Below are 19852 nucleotides of genomic sequence, written 5' to 3'. Positions count from 1 at the left end.
CTTCTCGAAAAAACAAAAGCCGGATGCATTCGTGCGCTTTTTACAAGACGTTATAATTAATTCTATTCCATAGCACTGTTGTGGTACTTATTTTAACACACACACATACACACACACATATATATACATACATATATATGCATATATATATATACATATATATACATACACACACACACACACACATATACATACACACAGAGAGAGAGAACTGGCTTACATCCTGAACGTGCCCTGCTTCTTTGCCCCCCTGGCCGCCTGCGGCCACTCCCCCCCCCATCCGTGATAGGGGGGGAATACCCTCTCGGTCACCAATGGGACATGCTGGCTTAGGGCCAATAGGATCCGTTTGCCGAGCCAATAGGGTGAGCAGGGTTTAGGATCCTTCACGCTGGACTCAAGCTCCTAAGTCTCCCTTGCTTACTCCCCAACTATATACATACACAACATTTAAATTGTCAGTTGCCTTTTTTCAAGAAACTCGCCTCTTTCAAACGGTGCCCCTGGGGTCAGTTCTGCCACCCTCTGAGGTCTGCGCCCTAGGCGACCGCCTAGTTCGCCTGATGGTAGCACAGCCCCTGCCGGCCGACGGACCCATGTCAGGCCAGGCCGAGGGGGCTGACAGAAGAATCAGTCAACAGCCACGTCAAGCAGTCACCCTCCCCACATAAGGAGAGCCTTGTGGGACCAGACTGATGCCCATCTAGTCCGGCGTCCTATTTCCTCCCAGATGCTCTGGGAGGCCCCCCAGCAGAAGCACAAAGTCCCTCCAGCGACTGATAATCGCTGCTCCTGAACATGGAAGAGCCCTTCAGTCATCAGGGCAAATAGCCATTAATAGAACTATCATGAACTGGAAGCCCATCTAAACTACTGGCTATCATTATATCTTGAGGCAGTGAGTTCCACCAGTTGATTATGCACCAGTGAAGAAGCATTGTATTTCACTGGTCCTGAATCTGTTTCCCATCAACTTCATTGGGTGATCTGGAGTTCTCCAATTATTGGAGCTGTCCATTTCCTCTATGTCATGTATCATACTTAAGAGCCAGTATGGAGTAGGGGTTTGATCTGGGAAACCAGGATTCAAATTCCCACTCTGCTATGGAAGCTTGCTGGGTGACTTTGGGCCAGTCACGCACACTCAGCCTAACCTACCTCACAGGGCTGTTGTTGTGAGAATAATATGGAAGAGGGGAGAACAGTGTATACCACTTTAGGTACCCATTGGGGGAAAAAGCGGGGTATAAATAAAATAACCAAATAAATATCACCTATGGCTTTTTCATGTCCCTGCCACCACCAGCTGTCTTTTCCCTTCCATACAAAATTTTTCAAAGATTTCTGTGTGGTGAATCCTGAGAAGGCAGTATTGAAATCTTAAGGCAAGGACCTTTGTTTCCATTATAAATTCTCAGCATATTTACATAGCTGACTTGACTTTTCATTTAAATCCTGACTTTCTGTCATGAAACTCAAGGGGGAATCTATACGGTACCCAGAAGACTCACATCTAGACACTGAGCCTGCCTATTTTCATTGGGGTGGCACATACGATGTCTTTAGCCCATGCTCGGGAAAGTACAAAGGAGAGACTGTGGCTCAGTGGCAGGACATCTGTTTTGCATGCAGAAGGTCCTAGGTTCAATCCCCAGCATCTCTAGTCAAAAACATCTGGTAGCAGCTGAAGTGACAGACCTTTGCCTGAGCCACTGCCAGTCGGAGTGGACAATATGGACCTTAAATGACCAACACTCTTACAGTATAAGGCAGCTTCATGTGTTCAAATGAAGCAGGTAACAACTAGAGGGGAATTAGATATGATCCTTGGTTTTGTGGAGAATGCTGAAGCTGCCATATTAAAAAAAAACTGCCATCAAACTAAAAAACCAACCAACCCCCCCCCAAATTGGTTTCCAATAAATTACTTTCTGATAACTGCATCAAAACCCACCACTTTGCTCTTGAGAAATCACCTAGCCATTTGCCTAGAACAGTGACATCCTAATTTTCATCAAGAAGCATTGTGCTTTCTTGCTGCTGTTACAATTCTCACAACCATTTCCAAGCCATCTTCTGTAATGTCACTATTACATGTAGTTTAATGTCACCAAAACATGCAATTTTGTTCTTCTTGTTTGGAGTGGATATGTAGGAATGCATCAAGATCAGCTGTACCATGATGCGGTACAATATTGGATATAATGAGTTCCCTTGAAAGCATGCCTGTGTGGCCCCCTAAAGCTCATAATGCATTGCAGCCCAGAGCAGAAGCATGTCTGTGTTGAAATCCAGGGCCTAAATGACGCTGGACTGTTGAGAAAGTGATAGCATAATGGCGGTGAAAATGGAATTGGCTACATTTCAGTTCAACCAGTGCCATTTGTGTTATCGTCTGGAGCCATGAAAATGAAACCAGTAATGGAATCTCTCTGGTAGCTTTCAAACATGACCAAAAGCAAGCAGTTATCCTCTGCAGTTCTCCGAGTTACATCCTCAAGTTTCTGTTCTACTTGACAGTAGCTGCTTCTAAGTCCTTAGCAGTTTCGTTTGCCATTCACAGTAGTTTTCTAGAGAGAAACCCAAGAGACATTCTGAAGATTTCCCATGAAAACTTGGGAGAGTCAGAATGAAATGGGTCAAGGACACAGCCTGGCAGCCTCAGGCTTCAACATCCAGCACTGGAAATGGCCTCCATATTGTGAGTTCCACCTAGAGTTGGCAACCTCCAGGTACTAGCTGGAGATCTCCCGCTATTACAACTGATCTCCAGCTGACAGAGATCAGTTCACCTGGAGAAAATGGCCACTTTGGCAATTGGACTCTAAAACATTGAAGTCCCTCCCTTCCCCAAACCCCGCCTTCCTCAGGCTCCACCCCAAAATCCTCCTGCTGGTGGTGAAGAGGGACCTGGCAACCCTGGTTCCACCCACTACTCAGTTAATGGCTACATTGTTCTTTGCTTGAGCCAACGGCGGGGACTTTTCTTCAACAGTTGCTCAGAAGCTGAGCAGTTGCAATTCTTACATTCAGATTCAGTGGTCATCAATATGGATAGGGTAGCATAGACATCCGTGCAGCACACAGGGGGTAACAAGATTCCATAAGCCATTCATACAGACACAGTAAGCACTGGCCCATCTAATTTAATAAATGGACCATTTGTTTGGGGCTATGAATAGCTCAGTTCAGATCCCTGCATTGGCTCCATGAGCCAATTATCCAATAGCCACTAAGTGTATCTTACTTCACAATGTGAATGTAAGGTTAAAAAGGAGTCAGCCCATATGTATCTCCCCGAGCCCCTTGGAGAAAAAGCAGCCAAGAAACAATTTCCCCAGGATTGAGAGTCTTCCTGCATGACCCAAAAGGTGCGCCTAGCCCTACAAAAGTGTGGACAGTTATAAAGTTGGGGTAGATGGTTTGATTAGCACCTGTGAGTTTGATGCAAGGACAGGTGCTTTCCAAGCTTAAAGAGACCAGCAATCACATTTCACAATGTATAGATGCCTGGTTCAGTTCCTGCTGGCAACATCCCAGGGTCATCATTGTTACATTTGCAAGAGTGCCAAGAAGAAGAATGCCAAGTCCATTCCTGGTTTTCCATGGGAAAAAAATCAAGTGCAGTTAATTCAATCTCTTGCAACCCTCGGCACACGTGTGCTTCTGCGTACCGAGGGCTTTCCCCTTAGATTTGCTCCTAAGCAGCACCCCTCTTTAACTGCATGCTACTTTATATTCTGCCTTTTCACACCACACTCTACCAAGCAGCGTGTACTATTAAAAAGCCAAAATGTCCAGAAAAGCCAAGTAGAAACAATGGACAGTAAGAATAGCACACACCAATAAACACACAGCATCTGATGCAAATAGTGGCCACAGATCAACAAAATGGGGAGGGAACACGACAACAAAACTTTAGAAAGCAGTTGGGTTGATATAACCCCGAGAATGTGTATCATTGTCATATGAGTGGTTTTTGGGCTCCCCCCGCCATATGCAGAGAGGAAATTGATAGATCTCATGGATGACTTCCAAGTGGGACCATGCGACAGAAAAGTTCATTTGACTAATGCTCATTCACTGTCACTTTTCAGATCAGAAATCCATTGGGTATTTGTAAACTAATATTTGAAGATGAATATTTAAGTTTTTTTAATTCACTGAAAAACTAAACAGTTGTTATTTTCCAAATATACACTAAATTTGGGAGATCAAAGCAATGGAATATACTGAGAAGACTTAATATATATTATAGTGCATTCGGTGGTGCTATACACTTCAGCATAAAAATGGAATGCCTATAATACTAAGGATGAAATCTTTGGCACGATTCAGTTCATCTCCCATCCTCCACGCATGCAGCCTAATCATGTTATACTAGCCATACTCCCTAAAATTAGGCTTAAACTCTACCATCATGGCTTCCTGTCATTCTTTCTTTTCTGACTCCAGGTCTCCCTTTTGATTTCAGAGAGGGGAGACTCAAAAGTACATGGCAAATTTTCTCTTGGAGCTGGCCTATTTCTGAACTTTTTTTTTAATCTATAAACACCCAGAGTCACTAGGCACTGTAGAAAAAATTAAATGGGCCCTGCCTGCAGGCTTATATTCTGTGAGAAAGCCAAGTCGCAGGAGAGGAAAGCTAGAATGAACATTCCCCTCGAAGGCCTGGCATTCATCTGAAGTTTGGATATGTCCAGAAGTTCCCCATTTTGTTGCAAGATTAGAGGGGTACATTGGACAACATGCTAGCCCTACATACAGTTTCAGGGGTGGGGAGGAAGAGATCATTCCTCATCTGCCTACTTGCTATGCTAAACATCTTCTGACACTAGCAAATGTTCATGTGTTACAGTAAGGTGTGGATGGGGCCTAATCCAGATGTTATATGTGCAACTGAAATCTTACATTTAATCTACATTCAATCATGTGCATAATCATGTATAATGATGATGGTGGGTTTGGCCAAGTCCTATGGGATGCTGCCGCTTGGTTACATGCTGGGATCAGTGCCAGGCCATGTATGCCAGGGGAGGGGAGGCCTACCCAGCTCTCACCCTCCACTCTTCACCACAGGTAGAGCCAAAGGATTATTTGTTCCAGCCCACATCTCCATTCTGCACCACCCATTTCAATGTCCACCATATTGTTTTCTTGCCTCGTGAGCTAACTGGCCTGAGGTAGGTGCGGCCATCACTAATACTGAATGGATTGGTGTGATTTAGAGAGAAATGGTGTGGAGCTAATTCAAGGCCTGACATTAAAGTTGCACACCATTCCCTTTTCTTGGGAGTAGGATGTGATCTCAAGAAAAGGCAATCCCATTTCCCACTGATTTTCCAAGAACACAAAGTGATGTTCAGGATGGACTGGCCCTTCAACTCACCGGGAAAGTTCCCATTGGGCTGATGGTTTGTTGTCACCTTTGCCTCGGCCCAGGTCTGAGCTGAGTGGCCCTGAGGCACTGGAAGGAAGGGGCCATTTTGGCTCAGCTTGCTGCAGGGGTCTCTTGTGGTTAGGCTTGCCAGCCTCCAGGTGGTAGCTGGAGATCTCCTGGGATTACAACTGATCTCCAGGAGATCATCCTCTTTGGAAGGTGGAATCTATGGCATTGTACCACATTGAAGTCCCTCCCTTCTGGAAGCCCCGCCTCCTCAGGATCTGCCCCCAAAATCTCCAGGTATTTCCCAAACCAGAGCTGCCAACCCTATTTAAGGTCCATATCAGACCCTGGCCTGGTGTAATTTATTACTGTAGAAAACAGAGACACATTGAACTTCAGTAGCTTTCATTTGACCTACCGAATGTTTCCGCTCACATGGATGTGTTAAACTATATAACCATTACACTGTGGGAGAGGTAGGAGAGAGGGTCAGTGAGGATTCTTTGCATTTTTTTCCCATCTGTGGAGCACTGCTTTACCCAAAAGACTTTAAAAGGGGAAGGCAGGTTTCAGAGCCAACCTACATACTCAGGAGCACTTGGTACACCCAACTTGAGACTGTACCCGTTCACAACTGAATAGAGGGGTTATATGGTTGAATGTTGCCTTACATAAACATTCCGTGTACACAGAAAACTAGCATATAAGTGAGAAGCTAGAATCTTTCTTCCTGACAAGCTAGCTTTCTATGGGCAGGGAGTTTTAAAAAACAGTTGCGTTGAATCCTGATTCCCCTCCCTCCCCCACCTGCTGCCTAAAGTGGTACAGTCTACAAACCACTGTTCACGTGCTTGTTCACATGTGCCCGCTGATTAGAGTTGCCAGGTCCCTCTTTGCCGCTGGTGGGAGGTTTTTGGGGTGGAACCTGAGGAGGGCGGGGTTTGGGGAGGGGAGGGACTTCAATGCCATAGAGTCCAGTTGCCAAAGCTGCCATTTTCTCCAGGTGATGTGATCTCTATCGACTGGAGATCAGTTATAACAACAGCAGATCTCCAGCTACTACCTGGAGGTTGGCAACCCTACCGTTGATGCTTGCATAAATTCACTGACCTTAATGGGGACACAAATCAACGTATGAAAAAGATAAAAGCTCTTTGGTAGGTGTGAAGCAATGTTGATTTAAACTAGACTCGTGTACAGCTCGATCCTATGCACAGTTCACTTGGATGGAAGTGCCACTGAATTTAATAAGGCTTGCTCTTAGGTAAGTGAGCATAACATTGTAAATAGGTTTTTATTGAGTTTGGAATCTTCTTAGATACGGGATATGCAGAACATGTTAAGATAATCACTCTGTTTTTTAAAAAAATATCCATTCTCTAGCATAAGTATTCTAGCTACATTCATCATTTTCTTGATTGTATGTTAACATAACAACAGCAACATGAACTTTGCTTTAAAAGACCAATAAGGTCCAAGCTGGGTGTCCGATGCTTCCATTTAATCCTGTTATTTCAGCCACATGCCAATGCATTGGGTTCAATTTTTTAATATATTTTGCATACATTTCCAACTTTAGAAAAAGCCAATATAATAACCAATTTGGAAATACTACTGGGTGGGGGGGGGGGGGAGGATATTCAAGTGCTTGTCCAGAGACAAAATCTTGTCCTAGAAATTCTTGGGGCAGCTTAGCTCTCTGCCTTAGGGCGTTGGTTCAGTCAGTAATTTGATCACTTCTCGTAGCCAAACGGTTACCTTTCGCATTAACAAAACATGCATTACCATGATGTAGTTTCTGCTAAATCGGTATGCAAAGGAACATTAGCCTGTGGAACATAATCTGTTGTCTGTATACAATTTTATTTAAAGAGGGACTTCCCCCCCAAAAAAGGAAATTAACACATGGCAATCTCATCCTATGCTGTCTATTTCGAAGTAGGTGCCATCAAACTCATTGGGCTTTTCTTCCTAGTTGAGGAGGTTGCTAATAACATTTGTCCAGGAGCAGCAAATATCATTTGGGGGTTTGGTTCTCCCCTCCTCTTCTTTTGAAAAATAATTTCCAGCATGCAAATTTCATGTTCATTATCCCTTCTCTCTGTCTCTTTGTCTCTGTCTCTGTCTCTCTCTCTCTATATATATCTTGTTTCGTGCTGGCCAATGGCCGTAACAATAAATGTTATTTTTATATATATATATATATATATATATATATATATATATATATATATATATATATATATATATATATATATATATATATATCTCAGCAAACAGTGAAAGAATTCTACACAGCCCAAATAAAACATATTAGCACACACATGGCAAACAAATTTCCCATCTCATCAGATGTAGGGATCTTCTACCGTATATAATTTGTTTCTGCCTTCTTTTTCGAAGAAATATGTTTTGTTTCTGGAATTGCCAGATCAAACAGATGGTGGTTAACACTCTCACACACACAAATGCAGAGAAAATTAAATTGCGGGCTCCGCCACCTCTCTCCCCTTCAGCTTTCCAGAAGTAACCTTCCACTCAAAGCAGATCCCCCGTGTTACCCCATCCAGCCATTGCTTCCTTCCATTCCTCTTACCTGAATATGACTTCCTTAACCCCAAAGCCATACTGCCTTAGGAGCTGCTGCTGCTGCCCTTTGCAATGGCAGCCTGCATTTGAGAGCAGGCTCAGAAAAAGTTTGGAGGCATATCGAAAGTATTCTCTAAGGTACCGACTAGAAACATCAAGCCTATCTTTGTGGTATAAAGAGATCATTAATGGGCATTAGGAGCAGGAGGCCATTACGACTTTCAGAGATCATAAAAAATGCATAGCCTTGAAGAGTCGTTTTCTGGCATCCGTCGTTTCTTGGACATCGGTCGGTGCTGCTCCTCCTGTGATATTTTGCCTAAATGTGTTATTTTGCAAATGTCAGAGTTTATTTTCTCATCTACAGAATAATGATTTTAAAAAACCCACCATCAAATGAAACTTGATCCTGCAGTGCATTAGGCCTGTCTGACGCTTCCTGTTTTTTTTGCAACTCAAATAGCTTCTTCTTCTTTTTTTTCCAGAGGCAAAACAACGTATTCTGCTTTGGTTTTGTTTAAGCTGAATTATTGATGAACAGCAAATGCTACCCAGGTCGTAGACAACATTTACAAGAATCACAGCTGCTAAACGTTCAGTCGTAATGACTGCACGGACACCTTTCTTTCTGCCTTTCAACACTGAGGGTTGATCTTAGATTTTAAAAAAATGTTAATATTCTTGCTGTGCCAGAGGGATATTTCACCATTACTGACAAGTAAGTCCTAAAGCTTTCAAGGGGAAAATAAAAGTTCTAGTAACACCCCTCCCCCTAATGATCTACCAGGTCAGGATGTGGTGATGGTCACTAGGTTAGATGGCTTTAGAGATGCATCAACCTGGAGGAGAAGAGAGGTCCACCTATGTCTATTTGCCATGACATTAAAATTTGAGGGCTTCTCAAAGGCATCTTGCTGGCTAGTGTTAAAAAGAAGGTGTTGGGTTAAAGCAGGGTTGCCAGTTCTGGGTTGGGAAATACCTGAAGATTTTGGGGGGGTGGAGCCTGAGGTAGGTGGGGCTTGGGAAGGGAAAGGACTTCACTGAGGTCTAATGCCATAGAATCTACCTTCCAAAGTGGCCATTTTCTCCAGGTGAACTGACCTCTGTCACCTGGAGATCAGATGTAATAGTGGGAGATTTCCAGCCATCATCTGGAGGTTGGCAATCCTAGATTAAAGGGAGTTTTGGTGTAGAACATATGAAGCTGTCTTCTCTCAAGTCAGACCATTGATCCATCTAGCTTCTAGTCTGATCGGTAGCAGCTTTTCCTGTGAAGAGAAAGATCTACCTGAGGTTCTTTAATGGCTTGAACCTGGAATCTTCTACACACAAAGCAGGTGCTGTATTACCAAGCTATGGGCCCTCTATAAAAACGTTTTGGGCTGCTTTACACCACACCATACCACACCTTGGCTCCAGCTAGCTCACAATGGCCTAGTAGTCTAACTTTTAGCAGCCCTGAAAGATCTTTCCCAGCACCTGTTCCCCAAGAGCCTTTGAGTGACTGAAGCTGGAATCTTGTAAAGCACACCCTGTGCCACTGATCCACTTGACATCTTTTCATACTGAACAGATCCAGCAGATCTTTATATGAGCAGAAGGATCAGATGTGCATGTAGAGCTCAACATGAACAGAAGCCAGCTGTTTTTGGCTGCGAGGTCCTGCAAAGTCCAGAGTCTTAGCTGCTCTCAGAGCTGAGAACCCACCTGTCTTTGACCCATATTGTCAGACACAGAAACACCCTCCCAATGTGGACAACATGCAGACAAGTGGACAGACACACAGGAACCTGTCTTTGGCTGCAACAGACCAAGGGGCAAGGGAGACAGACTGAAGGGGGCAGATTTGCCTCTGGACTGTTACTCACAGGGAGGCAAGAGCATAACCCAGTCATTTCTGGTTCTTACAGTCACATACCAAGGGTGTGATCAGTCTACCATGAGCAGCTGGATGTTGAAAGAAGAACTGACTTTCTGGGCAATAAATATACACTGTGTCCAAACACAACCTGCCTAGAACATCAGAACTGCTGCCTGACAAGGCACCAGCATTTTTATTTTTATCTATGCATTTAAAATATTTACACTGCACTTGCTCTATTTAAAATACTTGTATTGCACTTGCCCCATTTAAAAAGTTTGTTTTATGTGTATAATACAGTGAAGCATATTTCAAAATTCAAAGCTAGCAGCACTTAAAAATAAAGTGGACTAAAAACTCTTCTGCAGTCAAGTAGGTGGCTATAAGGTGAGCTTTTCAGTGGTGGCCCCCATTTATAGAACTTCCTCCTGGTGGAATTTCCCCTGGCATCTGGCCTTGCTAGTTTCAGGCATCAGGCTAAAATGTTCTTTTTCATCCACGCTTTTAATTGAGGTTTTTTCTTTTGTGGGGAGGAGCATGCATGTATGCGGGAAAGCATTTTTAATTGAGGCTTGGCCTGTTAATTATTTAATCATTGCTTTAAATTTGCCACTTTCCCCCCTTTAATTGTTGTTATGCTTGGGTCAAGGTTAGGGCTATGAAGTGCCTTGTGAACCAGTAGTGCCTTGAAAGCACAGGAGGGCCATTTTCTTTGAGTAAATAACATACACAACTAATAGTAAAAGCAGCATCAGAAAAGACCGAAAACATCTAATGAACACAGATGAGCAGAGTCATGGGAGATGAGCACTTCTCCTAAGAGTTAGCAAGAAGCCAAACTGGGCCAAAGAGAGATAGGAAATCAGATTTTAAATGTCCGAAAATATCACAGTGTGCGTGTGTGTGTGTGTGTGTGGGGGGGGCAATCAAGCAGAAGTTTGGGAAATATAAAAGAAAACATGTTTTTGTCTGGGTGCCCCAAAGCCTGTAGAGCCTCTATGGGGAGGGAATTCTGTTTTGAAACATACACATACACCCCTAGCTGGCAGAGCCCTTGAAAACTGGCCAGACCAGAAAGAGCTCCTTGTAGGCGGCAGAAGGAGAATCACCTGATGCTGACAGAGCTCCTCCAAGCCAGTGGATCTCCAAGGGCTGCAGCAGAGAGACCAGCGAGGGAGGGCTCCGTTCCACTTAGTGTTACCAGGTCCCCGTCCCCCCCCGATCCACCGGTGGGGAATGGGGGGTAGGGTTGCCAGATCCATGTTGGGAAATTCCTGGAGATTTGTGGGCAAAGCCTGGGGAGCAGAGGAACCTCAGTGGGGTGCAATGGCATAGAGTCCACCATCCAAAGCATCCATTTTCTCCAGAGGAACTGATCTCTGTAGTCTAGAGATGAGCTGTAATTCTGGGGGATCCCCAGGTCCCACCTGGAGGCTGGCATCCCTAGTTCCACTCAGAGGTCCCCACATTCCCAGACCCTTCTCTCATCACACTGCCAAGAGCAGCTGCCAGGGCCGGATTCAGAGGTGCCAGCTTGGGGCACTGGACTCAGAGCAAGGTACGTGTCACGGCCTCTCCACTCAACTATATGCTCAGTGGCTGCAACAAAAACAGTGCCTGGAAAGGAGCAGGGCGCATGTTGCAAGGCTGTCCCTGACCGGAATGCGATTTCACATCAGCGTGCTCACTGTCAGCAGCGCATGGTTCATTTTCTTGACAAGAGTACATTTTGAATTATTCTTAAAAATAGAAAAGAGTTCCCATCAGCTCTGAGCAAACAAATCGGTTTGTATTTGCTTACGTATGGCATGAACAAATAGAGATTTACTGACTCTAGTGTGCAAATTTGTCATCTTCATAGCAGGAATGGATCATGCATGCAAATTGTGCACCAAAGTAATGAAGTGGGCTAAAAAGGGGTGGGTGGGGGCTGAATAAATGGGATAGCAGCCCAGTTTGCCATTTGGCTTAGGATGGACCAGACAACCACTGAAGTATGGAGAATGTTATGGCGTGTTTAGGGATAAGAATGTTATGGAGGGATAGTTTACTCTTCCACCTCTCCCCAGAAAAGATCGGTGTTGTAAGCCTCCTCCTCCGGAACCCCCCATGAAGTAGCTTTTGTGAGGCCTCACTTAAAAGATGCTGCAAAATTCACTCTCTGCATAGGGTTGCAAGCTCTGGATTGGGAAATTCCTGGAGATTTGGGAGTAGGGTTGCCAGCCTCCGAGCGAGGCCTGGAGATCTCCAGAAATTACAGCCAATCACAGAGAGCCCATGTAGAAAATAGCTGCTTTGGAGGGTGAACTCTGTGGCATTACACTCCACTGAGGTTCCACCCCTTCCTAAGCCCCACCCTTTCTAAGATCCACCCCCAAATTTCCAGGAATTTCCCAACCTAGAATTGGCAACCCTATTTGGGAGTGGTGCCTAGAGACGGTAGAGTTTGGGGAGGGAGTAAAGTTGCCAGGTCCCTGTTTGCCATTCGCAGGAGGTTTTGGGGTGGAGCCTGATTAGGGCGGGGTTTGGGGAGGGGAGCAACTTCAATGCCATAGAGTCCAAGTGCCAAAACAGCCATTTTCTCCAGGTGAACTGATCTCTATCGGGTGGAGATCAGTTGTAATAGTGGGAGATCTCCAGCTACTACCTGGAGGTTGGCAACCCTAGGAGGGAGCTCAGTGAGGATGTGATATCACCCAGGACTTCCATTTCTACCCTCCTGCCATTTCCTCCAAGGAAATTGATGTCTGGAGATCAGTTGTGATTCCAAGCGGACTCTGGGCCCCGCCTGGAGGTTGATAATTAGAGTTGTCAGCCTCCAGGAGGGGCCTGGATTTCTCCTGGAATTACAGGGGGACATCAGACTACAGAGATCAGTTCCCCTGGAGAAAAGGGCAGCTTCAGAGGGAGGGTTGTTGGGTCTGGAGTCGGTAACCCTAACCTGCATTGGCGGCATGATGGGATATCATGTATAGAAAACCCCATAGACTTTTGTGTGGTAAAGGTGCGTGCAAATCTACCCTCAATAAGCTTAAACTAGTATTAGTATGGCTTTGCTCCAAAAAATCCCACAGTTGTAATTCTTGGAAGAAAGTAGTCCGTCCATCTCCCCCGCCCCCCAATAATGCCACTTAACATGTTTCTCTGGTCTTTTATGCATGGCTGTTTCCCTCACAGTCACCCATGCACACATACACTCTACTTTGGGAGTTGTTTTGATTATGCATGCATTTTCAGACCATCAGAGGTCGCCTCGCTCTCTCCGCGCTTTTCTGCACATTTTGCACGCATTTTCAGGATGCTGGCTAAATAGCATCCAGAAAATGTGGGGGAAACGCGGGGGAGAGCAAGGCGACCTCTGACGGTTGGAAAATGCATGCATAATCAAAACAATGCCCCAAAGTAGTGTGTGTGCGCGTGTGTGAGAGAGGGGTGACCGGGAGGGTAACAGCCACGCACAAAAGCCTCAAACTACAATTCCCAGGCTTCCGTGGAGCTGGAATGCATCTGGAACAAAACCCTCTGCATGCGGTTTTATTCCCTAAAAGCCATTCAATAGTAATTGCTTGTTTTGCACTGCCCCCTGGTGGTGAAAAGACTTTCACAGGAAAAAAAACAAAATCATTTGCATTTTAATAAAAACACTCCATAGCTGCTGACTGATGCCTCGTTTTCAAGGACCTGCCAACACCCCATCGACAGTCTCATGCATTTCTTCTGAAATGTTTTTGTTCATGACCCTGCAAACAGATGACCTGTGATCATTTAAAACCTATTTTAAAACTCAATTGTTCTTTACAAAATGTTTAGCATCACCATCTGAGATGCTGCACCACTGAACTTTGCACTAGGGATGTATTGGCTCTGCTCCTATGTTTTTCAGAACACATCAACACAGCCAGACTAAGTCAGTAAACAAACAGCAGGGTGTGGGTGGGCATTAGCTTCATGCTGGCCACTGTTGGGGATGGAATTCTAGACTAGATGGTCTGAACCAGCAAATAAATTTTCACCTTCTTTTCCAATAAAAGAATTCCTAACAGCAGATATAATAAAGTATAGAAGTCTAATCTAGATGCTCCAAACCTCAACAAGGAAAGGGGACACGGTCTCCTCTCGCTGAGGGTGAACTCCCCCTACCTCAAAAGAAGCAGGTTCTTAGCATACGGGTGCTCCTGGGGGCAGTTTGCTCAATCCACAGTGCACGGGGAATGCATTTTCTCAAATTCTCTTGATGAATTGGCTATGCTCCATCCTGGAACCTTTGCCATTTATGCCTTGGGAATTGCTAAGCTCCATTACTGTAAAACTCTCTATGTAGGGGTGCACTTGAAGACTGTTATGCAAACATCTATAGTGACAAAATTTATCATTTTGAGACATTCCCTTATATGCCAGTGTTACCAGTGTTAAGAAACTGGTTATTTGTGGGATTGCCCTTAACTAATTCTAGGACAAGGTTTAGAAATTGGTAGAGTTGCCAACAGCCCTGGAGAAAAAAGTCCTGCCAATTACTAGAGAGCTAATGTGTGGGCATGTGTGGAGCAGCTGAAGCTTTTCAGGGCATGGGGGTAAACAACATCACCTGGTAAATAAATCCCATATAGCCTCTATTAAAGGGGCCAGACTTTTTTTCTCCAGACCGTTGGCAACCAGATATAAAAGGCATGTTAGTTGCTCTTTACGTTACAGTTGTTTTAAGCCATGCCTCTTTCAGGTAGACTTCATCTGTGGATCCAGGAATATTAAAACAACTGGCTCAAAATGCAGTGGCCACAATTTTAGCTGTAGTTGACCAGAATATTATCAATGGATATTTTAATCTGCTGTATTAGTTGGGCTTTAACCTTGTCTCACAGGTATTGTTCTAAACGTGCTTTGCTTTCTGGATGTTTTTCATTGTCCACTTTGTTAAAGTTTCATTGATTGGTTTTGTATTGCAAACCACTCTGGGAGCGTCGCTATGGAGTGGTACATACATTTTAATAAAAATTAATAAAAGAAAAGCAAATGGCAAGATAAGCAGAAGAATAAAGAAAATAAAACAAAGCGGGACAGAGACTATAGCGGAAGAAGTGGTGTGGCATGTGGAATTGTAAGCAAGAAAGCAAACCTTCCCATGTACACAGGTAAATCTACTGAACTTCACCTCTGAGTAGGGTTGTGCATATTGATAAACCCGAACCGAAAAGAAACCCGAAATTAGCAGTTTCAGTAATTTTCAGGCTTTAGGTTTACCAAACACCAAAACCTGGGGGTCTGCCCGAAGCTGAATAGTCAATTCCCAAAAAGCCGAATATATATTCGGCTTTTTTGGGGTTCGGCTATTCACATTTGCTCAGAGGCACAGCTCTGTGCTTTCTCCCATTTTTTAAAATGGTTTTGTTAGAGCCCCATAGTTGGGCCCTTTTGAGATGGGGATTGTGTAATTGGAGCCTCCTTTGTCTGACCAACCTTTCAGTGGGTTGATCTGGATCAAGCATACGGGTTTTTTTAAAAGACGGGGCTCACCAAGTCCCGCCCAGAGGGATATACCCTCCAATTAAAAAGAGCCAGCTTCAACAGCTGCTGACACCACCAGGCTTCCGAAGGAGAGTTCTTCATCCATGTGGATGAGCAATCTCTTTCAGACAGCCCCCGTGGTCAAGACTTCGGCTGGCTCCGATATCATCCCCCCCCCCATGAAAACCTGCTTTCCAAAAGGTTGCCCCAAGTAGAGGCTTCGTTTCCCCACACCATGACTATCTCTTGAAATCAATCTTTTTGATGACCATAATAAAGGACTGCTCACAGGATGTCATTTGCCACCAAAAGAAATGTTTTCCATGCCTTATTTTTCTTGTATTTAAGCCGTTTCCCTCAGTTTGGAAACTAATTTGCATGGATATCATGCTATGTGACCCAGATACAAATGGAGCCCCCAGACATTGAGGTGCTAGCCTGTCAATAAGCTCTTTCTGCCAGTCCTCCGGTAATAAGCCAAATATGAAATTTACTGGTATGGGTATTCCGCTTATTCCAGGTTTACAAAAAAAATCAGGCCAATAAATCCAAACCCGAAATTTACCGATTTTTTTTTTTTGCACAACCCTACTTCTGAGCAAATTACAGATTGAGAATGCAGACCTATTGAGATGTAAATGTTGTTGATCTAAACAATGAATCTATAAGGATAGGGGACTTACTGCCGTTGACTTGCCCTTGTTGGCCCAGCACACCGGAGACACCGCTGAGTTGCACCATTTAGATTCTTATGAACCAGCATATTCTGATTTTAGTAATTGTTATATATAATATGGGACTTTTATTATTACTATACAAATGGTTTTAATGTATTTATTGAATTTAATGTGTTTAATATGTTCAACTTTTGTTGTCAACCGCTCTGAGCCTGGCTCTGTTGGGGAGAGATGAGTAGAAGAATAAAAACAAATAAATAAAATGTCAAGGAAAGGTGATCCCCCTTACATCTTATTTTAAAAATATAGTAAGTGTGGACCTAAATACCATAAGGCAGGGGTGTCCAATGTTTTGGCTTCCCTAGGCCACATTGGAAGAAGAATTGTTGTGGGCTGCACATAAAATACACTAACACTAACGATAGCTGATTCATAATATTTTAAGTAAGTTTACGATTTTGTGTTGGGGGCCATGTGACCCTCATAGCTGTCGGGGGTCGCATGCGGTCCAGGGGCCATAGTTTGGACAAGTCTGCCATAAGGGTTCAAAATGCAGTAGGGGTTTTTGAGCAGTCATACATCATCCCCCAACGATCCACTTTCCAAGTTTCCCCCTTCTTTGATGCGATCTGGCCCAAACCTGGAAAGATCACAGTCAACGTATCTTTGCATGCTCTATGGGCAGGAAAGTGTACATTTAAGGTCCCATTCACAGTGGCCCTATTTTTCTTGCCTCTCCCATCCCCTCACTGGCTGCCATTTTTCCCACACCACTGAAAGTCTTATTTGGGCTTTAAAATAAAAATCAGCAATTGTTTGATTATTACAGCACAATAAGGTTATAAAGATTCATTGCCATAACCTACCAGCTCCTCTGAATTCACACTTTTCTTTCTTTCTTTCTTTCTTTCTTTCTTTCTTTCTTTCTTTCTTTCTTTCTTTCTTTCTTTCTTTCTTTCTTTCTTTCTTTCTTTCTTTCTTTCTTTCTTTCTTTCTTTCTAAAAACACCCTCTAAGTCCTTTTCACTGTAGAGATATATTGGGAAAGGTGCGCCCCTTACATCTTATTTTAAAAAAATAATAAGAACCAACATTTAGAGGAGCTGATAGTTTAAGGCAATATATTGTTATAACATTATAGCACTAAAGCAATCTAACAATTGCTATTTTAAAAAAGTCTAAGAAAGCCTTCTGGAGGGAAGGCAGCATAGTATTGCCCAATCCCATCAGATCTTGGAAGCTAAGCAGGGTCGGTACTTGGATGGGAGACCACCAAGGAAGACTCTGCAAAGGAAGGCAATGGCAAACCACCTTTGCTTAATCACTTGCCTTGAAAGCCCCTTGCTGGGGTCGCCACAGGTCGGCTGCAATTTGACAACTTGGTGGTCCCTGGCCCTATGAGCGAGCGGCTGTCCTCGACAAGAGCCAGGGCTTTTTCAGCCCTGGCTCCGGCCTGGTGGAATGCTCTGCCTGGTAACATCAGGGCCCTGCAGGATCTGAAAGTTTTCCACAGGGCCTGCAAGACAGAGCTTTTCCACCAGGCCTACAATTGAGGACAGCTACCTATATTTTCTCATATTATTTATACCATCTACTGGCCTCCCCCCGCCCTTTTCCCCTTAGTGGGAACAACAAATAGCAAAGGGTTGCCACCTGTACGGTCCCTACAGCTTTTAGACTTGTGCGCCACCATGGTAGGTTTTTAGAATTTTATTGATGGTTTTATTATGGATTTTACTGTATATTTATATTGTATATTGTTGTATTTTTAAAATGATGTTACCCGCCCTGAGCCAGCTTGCTGGAGAGGGCGGGTTATAATTCTAATAAATAAAACTTTACAAACACACAGGCACACACACCCACGAGGGCCCTCTGGTGGCTGAAAGAGGAATAGCAGCTTTGATGGACTTAGGCAAGTAAAGTGCAGGGGAAATTGTTGTGTGGGTGCAAAAGCTACATGGAGAAGCATTACCACATGGAAGTAGCCTAAGAGAGGATCAAATATCTGGGTAAGTGAAGGGAAAATGTCCAGGTAAGTAATTCCCCCAAATAAGTGAAGACTGTATGCCCAGGGGGAAGGAAGGCAGCATGGTATAGCCCAATCTCATCCAATCTTGGAAGCTAAGCAGGGTTAGTACTTGTATGGGTGACTACCAAGGAAGACTCTACAGAGGAAGGCTATGACAAACCATCTCTGCTTCTCAGTTGCCTGGAAAACCCCTTCCTGGAGTCACCATAAGTTGGTCCTGACTTGATGGCACTTACGTACGAATATGCCCAGCAATCAGCATACAATAAAGAAGGACTGAAATACATTGAGTGAGGACCTAACACTAAGGTAAGTGAAAACCTAAATTATAGTAAAGTGAAGGGAAAAGTCCAAGTAAGTAAGGAAAAGCACAGTGGAGACCAAATATCCAGGGAAGCAAGGACCAGAATGAAGTAAGTGAGGACTAACTACAGTGAATACCTAATGCTCACGGCAGTGAAGAGAGTAAGTGAGGGGGAAATGGGCCAAAAAGTAAGATCCAAAATAGAGTTAGCGAGGAGCAGTGTTCAGGCACAAGTGTGCTTGATTACATCTTTTGTACATCATGCACCTTCAAACAATGAATTTGGACATTCTTATGTCAAGCTGCTTAACTTATTTCCCCCCTTTACACAGAAGTTGAATAAAAAGAGCTATTCCACGTTCTTTAACTGCAGCGTGCTGCACTGCAGCTATGCACCAGGAGAGGGAAGCAATGCCTCGCAGTCCAACATCCTGATTTCCCCCCCTTGTCGAGAGCAGTCTTTTCGAAGAACTGAGCATTCCCTCCTCTGGGTTTTTGCCCTGGTGTTCCCCTCTTGTTACTACAATCATTTAAGGCCATGGCATTTGTGCTCTCTCTTACTCAGTTTTTGTTCTTAAACGTTCAGCATCCAAATTCTCTTTGCAAAAGTTACTATTAATCTATCATCTGTGTTTTGTTTAAAAAGGTAAAGGTCCCCTGTGCAAGCACCGGGTCATTCCTGACCCATGGGTTGACGTCACATCCTGACGTTTCCTAGGCAGAGTTTGTTTATGGGGTGGCTTGCCAGTGCCTTTCCCAGTCATCTTCCCTTTACCCCCAGCAAGCTGGGTACTCATTTTACCGACCTCGGAAGGATGGAAGGCTGAGTCAACCTTGAGCCGGCTACCTGAAACTAACTTCTGTCGGGATCGTGAGCAGAGCTTTGGACTGCAGTACTGCATCTTACCACTCTGCGCCATGGGGCTCCTGTGTTTGTTTAGGAGATTTTATTGTCTCTTGACCCTTTTTTCCATGCCAGTTGCAGTAGCCGAATCTGCAGAAGGTTAGCAGGTGAAGTCTTACCTGGCAAGGAGAACCAGAGATTAGCAAAGTCCCAGAATTCTGCTTGGCAACATGTCCGAGAGGGATGCCTTACTATGCAATCGGCCTCCCATAACCAGTTCTCCCATAACCAGTTCAATAAACTAGGACTGTTGACATATTCCTCTATATGGAGGCCAGGGGAGGGATCAGACCCGCTGGCCACTTCCATTGCCACTGACAAATTCAGCAAGGCCTGTCAACAGAGGCTCTGTTCACAGGCTTAGATGAGTACAGGGAGATTGTTAAATGAGACCGGTTGGTTTGGGCCCTCTGCACCCCCCCCCCCCCACGGGCAGTCATGCTCACCTGGATTAATGTGCGAACAAAAACCCTGCTGTATCAGAGCAACAGTCTATCTAGACAGCACCCATTTTCCCACAATGGCTAGGCAGATGCCAACCTTCAGGTAGGGCTGGGAGATCTCCTAGAATTACAGCTGATCTCCAGCCTGCAGAGAT

The 19852-nt window shown here is 44.3% G+C and overlaps 1 protein-coding gene across 3 annotated transcripts in view; it reads right to left on the bottom strand.

The window, feature by feature from the left end:
- FGF13 (fibroblast growth factor 13) overlaps window positions 1-19852 on the bottom strand; it is a 250457-nt gene that overhangs the window by 51285 nt on the left and 179320 nt on the right. The gene's annotated exons all lie outside the window — the stretch shown is intronic.

This window comes from Euleptes europaea, chromosome 13 (genome assembly GCF_029931775.1).
Source record: "Euleptes europaea isolate rEulEur1 chromosome 13, rEulEur1.hap1, whole genome shotgun sequence".
NCBI lineage: Eukaryota > Metazoa > Chordata > Lepidosauria > Squamata > Sphaerodactylidae > Euleptes > Euleptes europaea.
Note: the sequence above shows the minus strand (reverse complement) of the source record. Positions and strands in the feature narration are given on the sequence as shown.